The sequence below is a fragment of the Amaranthus tricolor genome, chromosome 13, assembly GCF_026212465.1.
Source record: "Amaranthus tricolor cultivar Red isolate AtriRed21 chromosome 13, ASM2621246v1, whole genome shotgun sequence".
Taxonomy (NCBI): domain Eukaryota; kingdom Viridiplantae; phylum Streptophyta; class Magnoliopsida; order Caryophyllales; family Amaranthaceae; genus Amaranthus; species Amaranthus tricolor.
In genome coordinates this window covers 4,807,274-4,814,397 of record NC_080059.1, presented here as the reverse complement: position 1 = coordinate 4,814,397, position 7,124 = coordinate 4,807,274, and positions in this window count along the sequence as shown.

Here is a 7,124-nt window from a genome sequence, read left to right as displayed (position 1 = left end):
ATAATCTTAACTTTAAAGGGTATTTACTTAAAGTAAACTTGGATAACCCGATGATCTGCTGTAATAGATAAGTCACTAAAAAAGTAATCTGAAAATTAATTGAAAATTAGAGAAAATTTTAAAAATTTACATGAAGAATTCTGAATATAAAAAAAATCTTAATTTTTTAAATATTTTTGTAGATTTTTTTTCGACATTTTTATTTGAATTTTATCTTTCTTTTTTAAAAAAAACTTGTTATAGAAAATCATTCGATTACCGGGTTAACTCTAAGAAATACTCTTCAAAATTGAGATTATTCATGATTTATCAATAAATGAAGTTATTGTAGAAAAATCATGAAAATATTGAATTATTCTAGATAATTTTTCTAATTAATTATGATGTGAAGTAAGGTCTTGTGTAAATATTCATCATTATGTTATGCTTTGTTTTGGTAGGTTTATTGTGTGTTAATTTGTGGTCCTTCCTATTCCATTTGTCGTTTTTTTAGTATGTATTGTGGACATTGTTGTATTTCTTTAATCATGGTTCATATTTTTTTAATTTTCATTTATATATTAAATTTATAATTTATATATATATATATATATATATATATATATATATATATATATATATATATATATATATATATATATATATATATATATATATATATATATATATATATATATATATATATATATATAAACATTTATTTTCCACCCTTGCCTTAAAATACATATAAATTGTACTTATAGTAAAATTATGGGATAAAACACAGACCCCTTATATTGAAATTCTTAGTTTTATGTAGGGATGTCAAACAGATCGGGTTGGGTCATTTCAGGTTCGAGTTATATATAAATGGGTCAATAGACCTTTAACTTGAACCTGAACTTGAACATGGGTAAGAAATTGAAACCCCGACCTGATCTATAGCAGGTCGGGTCAACTTGCTAAATACCCATTTAACCTGCTTTTTTTTGTTTGATTTTATTCGATTTTTTCAGATCATTGAACCTATATATTTCAGGTTATTTGACCTATATACTTCAGGTCATGTGACCCATTTTTTCAAAATATAAAAATTAAACACATAAACATTCACATTTCATAATAAACATGCTTCAGAGTTTAACTATCATCAGTCATCATATTCATAACAAGATAATAATATCTTGCTAGATGGCTGCATACTTCCTAGTTAAAAGTCTTCAAAAGTCAACAAACAAGCAAATAAAATATCACAACAAATTGTTAAATTCACAAGCCAAAACCAAAAGCATCATAATTAGTTTCTACAAATTATCATAATTTAAAATATGGTGGTTGAGGAAGATGCTTTTAAGCTGAATTCATGTTGATCGAAACTTGGACTTGGACTTGGACTAGGGCAAGATATGTGTTCTTCTTCTTCTTCAACTTTAATCTTCATTACCATCCCACAAAGCTCATCCAATTGTAATTCCATTTTTGCTTCATTAACAAAAAATATATAAGTTATCAAACAAACAAAAATATTAACACCAATAAAAGCAACTAACCAAAACCAATATTAACTTATACATATTAGTATATAGAAAATTACCTCCTTCAAATATTCAATCCTTTAACCAAAAAATAGCTTGGACAATATTTGGCTTCAAGGCACTTTGATAGCAATCAAGTACCCCACCACCAATGCTAAAGGCAGATTCGGAAGCCACGGTAGATATAGGAATGGCAAGAATATCTCTAGCCATTAAAGAAAGTACTGGATAACGAGATGCATTTGCCTTTCAATGCGCAAGAATATCAAGATTAACTGAACGAGGCACTAGTTGCTCCTCAAAATACATCTCCAAATCAGATTTCATACTCACTGTACTATGCTCATTAGAGACACTATCAAAGTCTTATAAAACAAGCATTTACATCAAAATCTTTAAAAGGTAAAGAAACAAACAAAAACTTATATAATTATCGAAAAAAATCAGAAACTTACGGTCATAAACTCATCAGTAGCATCTTAAACATTTCCAACATGTAAACTTTCATATTTTTGTCTTTGAGAAGTTGCAGATAGTTTAAGAGCATAGATATTATAAATTTCTTGTGTTTTCTCCCTCACCTTAGCCACTTTTTTCTCATATTCAATACTATCTCCATAAACTTTTTTGAAGCTCCATTGAACAAATTGAAGCTTAAACCAAGGATCTAACACAACAACAACTGCCATAATAATGCTAAAATCACTCCAATATTTCCCAAAATTTTCATACATCTTACAAGCCATTTTCTTCATAAAACCATCCGTACTCTCCATCTCACTTTTAAAAGCAATCTCACCCTCAACACATTAGGAAAGTGTAAGTTAGCAGGAAGAAATTTAGTCCCAGAAAAAGCAAGAGTAGCTCCATAAAAAACTTTTAAGAACTTGAAATTTTTTTCAATTTTAGCCCATTCTTCCACAGTAGCACAATCAATATAGTTAGCATCAACTTTCTGAAAATGAATTAAAGCTTTCATGTAATACAATGCACTTTCAAGCATTAAATATGTGAAATTCCATCGTATTATGACATCTTGTTTTAAAACTTTAGAGCTTTGAAGGCCTACATGCTCAATATAACTTAAGAAATGTTGTTTTCTAGCTTGTGATCCCTTACAATATTTCACATTTTCTCTCACCTTAATCACAACATCATCAATTTCTTTTCATCCATCTTGAACTACTAAGTTTATGATATGTGCACAACACCTCACGTGAAAAAATTCTCCTGCACATAACAATTTAAGTTTAAGACATTCTGCAAACACATCATTTGAAGCCGCATTATCAAGAGTAATGCTAAAAATCTTTTGCAAGATAACCCATTCTTTCAACAAGGAATACACAAATTCAACAACTTCTTTTTTAAGACCCAATTATCATCAACATAATGTGCAGTTAAAGTGATATATCCATCTAAGGTTATTGAACTCCAACAATCAAAAGTAAGGCAAATTCTACTACTAATTGAACCTAACAAAAATTTCAAATTCTCCTTCTCCCTTTCATACATCTTAACAACATTAGACTTAGATGTACTACGTGAAATTGTTTTAGTCGTAGGATTTAAATAACTAAATAATCTCCTAATCCCTTCATATTCAAAAAATTGGAAAGGGAGATCATGTCTTACTATTGCAAGATCTAATAGTTCACGAAAAACAGCAACATCAAATGTAGGCAATCTATTTTCTAAACCAGCAGTGTAATTCTCCAATATCATTTGACTAACATCACGAAATGTCCTCATTTTGCAATTTCTTACAAGACGAATTAAATTTTCTGTCCCCATTTTACTATCTGCCCTAAACGTTTTTTCACATTTTTTACATTTACATAACATATTTCCTTCTTCATCAGTCTCATCCACAAATTCAAAGTTCACCCAAACACCAAATGTAAGTCTACGTTGTCGTTTAAAATTCTTACCTAAGATCCTTGTTTTGTTACCTTTATTTTTAAGATCCTTCTTATTCATTGTGTCACTACTCTTAACCTCCACCAGATCTTCTTCTGAGTAAACTTGAACATGTTCAGATTCAGTGGTATCCATTACCTAAGAAGAAATACAAAAAATAGTTTAAACTTCTAAACAACACAAGATAAAACAGTGTATAAAAAATTCAAAACAAAATCAGTTGACAAGTAAAAACACAGTATAAAACGGTATATGAAAAATTAAAAACAAAACCGAACACAAACAAAATCATTATGAATATGGAAACAAAATTCAAATGGAAGACGACAAACAATTAGAAAACAAAATGGAACAAAAACAAAATCATTAAAAACAAAATGGAAGACGACTATGCTAAAGGACCAAAAATCGTTGTGAAAATGGAACACAAACAAAATCGAAAAAATCGAACACAAAAAAGACAAACATAAACCAAAAATCATAATGAAGAATTAAAGATGGCAGTAAGAATAATGAAAATAGCAGTAAGAGCAATTAACAGTAAAATATATTAAATGAATCTGGTTAGGGTTTTTTATTTTGAGGCTTGGGCCTTTACGTGTTGGTGATTGGCGGCCTATTTAGCCTTTTTTTTATATATATTTTTTATGTCAATGTTATATGAAGTTTTAGGTTGAATATTAATAGGTTAATATTAGATAATATGGGTCGACCTGACCTGACTAACCCATAAATGGGTTAAACAGGTTTTATCGGGTTTAAATATTTAACCTGAACATAACCCATTTAATAAATAGATCAGATCGGATTTACCCATTTAATTAATTTGATCAAAAATCTAAACCCAAACCCACTAATTTCGGGTTGGATTCAAATCAAGTTAGTAGGTTGGGTCAGCTTTTATCAGCCTTAGTTTTGTGCCATTATAAATATAATAGAGGATTTGTCATTAAGTGATTTCTCTCGTTATCTCTCAATTTGCCTAATAATTTATCTTGGGTTTTTGTCCTAGCCATTTATTAGATGCCAGTTTTACCTATCTAGGTTGTATTCGGGCTTTCAACCATGTGGGTTTTTCTCTAAAAATTTCAATATTTTTACACATATATCCCATTTTCAACAAAAACCATGTACAAACTAAGCTAATAAATAATAATTAAAAAGAATGAAAATAAGTTGAGTTTATATTAGAAAAGACATACATAAACCAAAGCAAGCATTGACTCCCCTCATGCTTTTGGGGAGCATTGTTCTCAATGTTTAACATCATAGCTAAAAAGACTAAAATAATACTCTTATATCTCTTCGAGTTTGCTATAACACGTTGTAAGAAAAAAATATTGCTTTATGAAACAAACTCAAAAAGGATAGAGAAGCATAAAAGTTTCCCTATTGTAAGCTATAGAATTTTCAATAACCCTCTATATATAATCTTGCTTAAAAAATAAAGGTCTTTAGCAACCTTAGATGAAATCAACTTAAGCTCAAACAAACAAAGAAATTTGGCATAGTCCTTATCTATCTATGAACAACAACATTGAAGTGGGATAGCACAATCACTTATTTTATGGTCTCTTTACGACATTTAAAAAGAAAAAGACTTCCTATCTTAAGCACCTATCCTTTCATACATGATATTTCCATGAAATCCCTTAAAACCTACCCTCTTATTGACTTCACACCCAATCCTACAATTTTACTACACTATAGTCAACCGACACCAACACAATCAATAATCAAATAACCTAAAGAGAATCCATTCTTTGCCATGGTTTCAAAGAGTCTAAAGAGATCACCTAGAAGCCTAGAATGCATTTATCCACCAAATGCTGCGTTAATAGAGAAGTTGTAACATACTAGCGTATAATGACTAGACTAAGATACATTATTATCTATATATATCATTTTAGTATGTGATCATATACATTATATTTTCTACTATACGTTCATTGTATCACTCAAACTAATCCTCCTTGTCTTCCACAATTTCATGCAAACAATCATATTTCATTATTGACATCTTTATTATTTTCTTTGCTAAATTCACGTAAAATGGAAGAAAAAACTTTGACAATATCATCGATTCACTATTAAAAATACTCGATATAACACCCTACATAATTCCTACGTGATTATACTAAGATATCACTTAATGTATACTTTTATAACAAAAACTCAATGATAAATACCACATAATGTCAATTCAAAAAAATATTAAAAACTTTGATAAAGGATAACTTCATTTTCATCAATATAAATATATATATCAATGTGTAGTACAACCCATAAGTACTGAGATGGTATAATGAGTGACCATATACAAAGACAAAACATGTAACAATTAATAAATAATAGGTATTTGTTCAAGATGAAATATGTACACATTTTGGGATTATGTATTATTTATTATTGGGTTTATGTTAATTATTTATAGAAGCGTTTTAGTTTAATTAGATTAGAATTAGATAGATTAGATTAGATAAAATTAGGTGCGATTGTTACACGAACAATGTTAAACAATTTTAAGGAAAAAGTGTAGATGTTATCATTTATACAAAGCTCTACTTTCATTCAAGTTAAATACAAAAGCATTTATTTAACAAATATATGTAGAATTTTTAAGAAAAAAGCTTAAAAGACCAACAAGAAGGTTTACGATGAATATAATAATATATTTTAAAGAATAAATTAAGAAACAAAATAAAAAAACTCCAAATTAAAATCTATGTGTAAAGAATTTCAAACAAAAATATGAAATACAAATTATGTTAATTGATGCGAATAATAATTTTAACTTTCAAATTTCAAGATGTTTTAAGCAATATCATAATAGTTTATACTCTTTCTATTTCAAATTTTCAATACAGATGTGTAGCAGTACTTAAAAAAAAAAAACACAAATGTATGAGGCCGTATTTTCTTTTTGTTACTATTCATCAATTACCATTAATTTTTTATTTTATTATTAATTTATATGTCAAAATATAGTTAAATGAAATTTTATTTGATTTTTCTCAATGTAACTTTTATTAATGTAATCTTTCATAGTTTTTAAATATGCACAAAATCATATCATATACATATTAATAAAAATAATGGAAAATAACAAATGTCATCTTTCAAGAGTTTGACAAATGAAATTATTTTAGTGGATGATAATTAATTACATGGTAATATTATCTGATTTAGAATTTGATTTTTGTAAAAAAATTAGAGCTAAATTAGATAAAGTTAAAATTTGATATGTTTAATTGATTGAAAAAGTAACGTATTCCACAAATAATTTTAAAAAACTATTAGTAATTAATTTTTAGTTAAAAAAAGTCATATATATTTGATAAAGTTAATCACGATAATATAATATTTCATATTAATAAACTTGTATATTGCACGAATTCCTATACTAGTTAGATGTATAAAAGATTGAAGTAGTATGTATAATAGTTGTAGAATTAAATGCTACACTTCTAAGAATACTTCTTTGTCTCCCTGAGTTTGTTATTCCTCCAAATTATTTTACTCCCATTTTGTTATCTAAACAAGGGAATACAAATATGTTATTCCGTCAAATCTTTTTTTTCTCAATGTCTTTCTATCCAAACCCTTTTAAAAACTTGGTCAATGAGTTATTTGCTTTTGCTTTTGTAAGTTAATGGGAGAAATAAGAGATATCAAATAAAAAGTATAGAT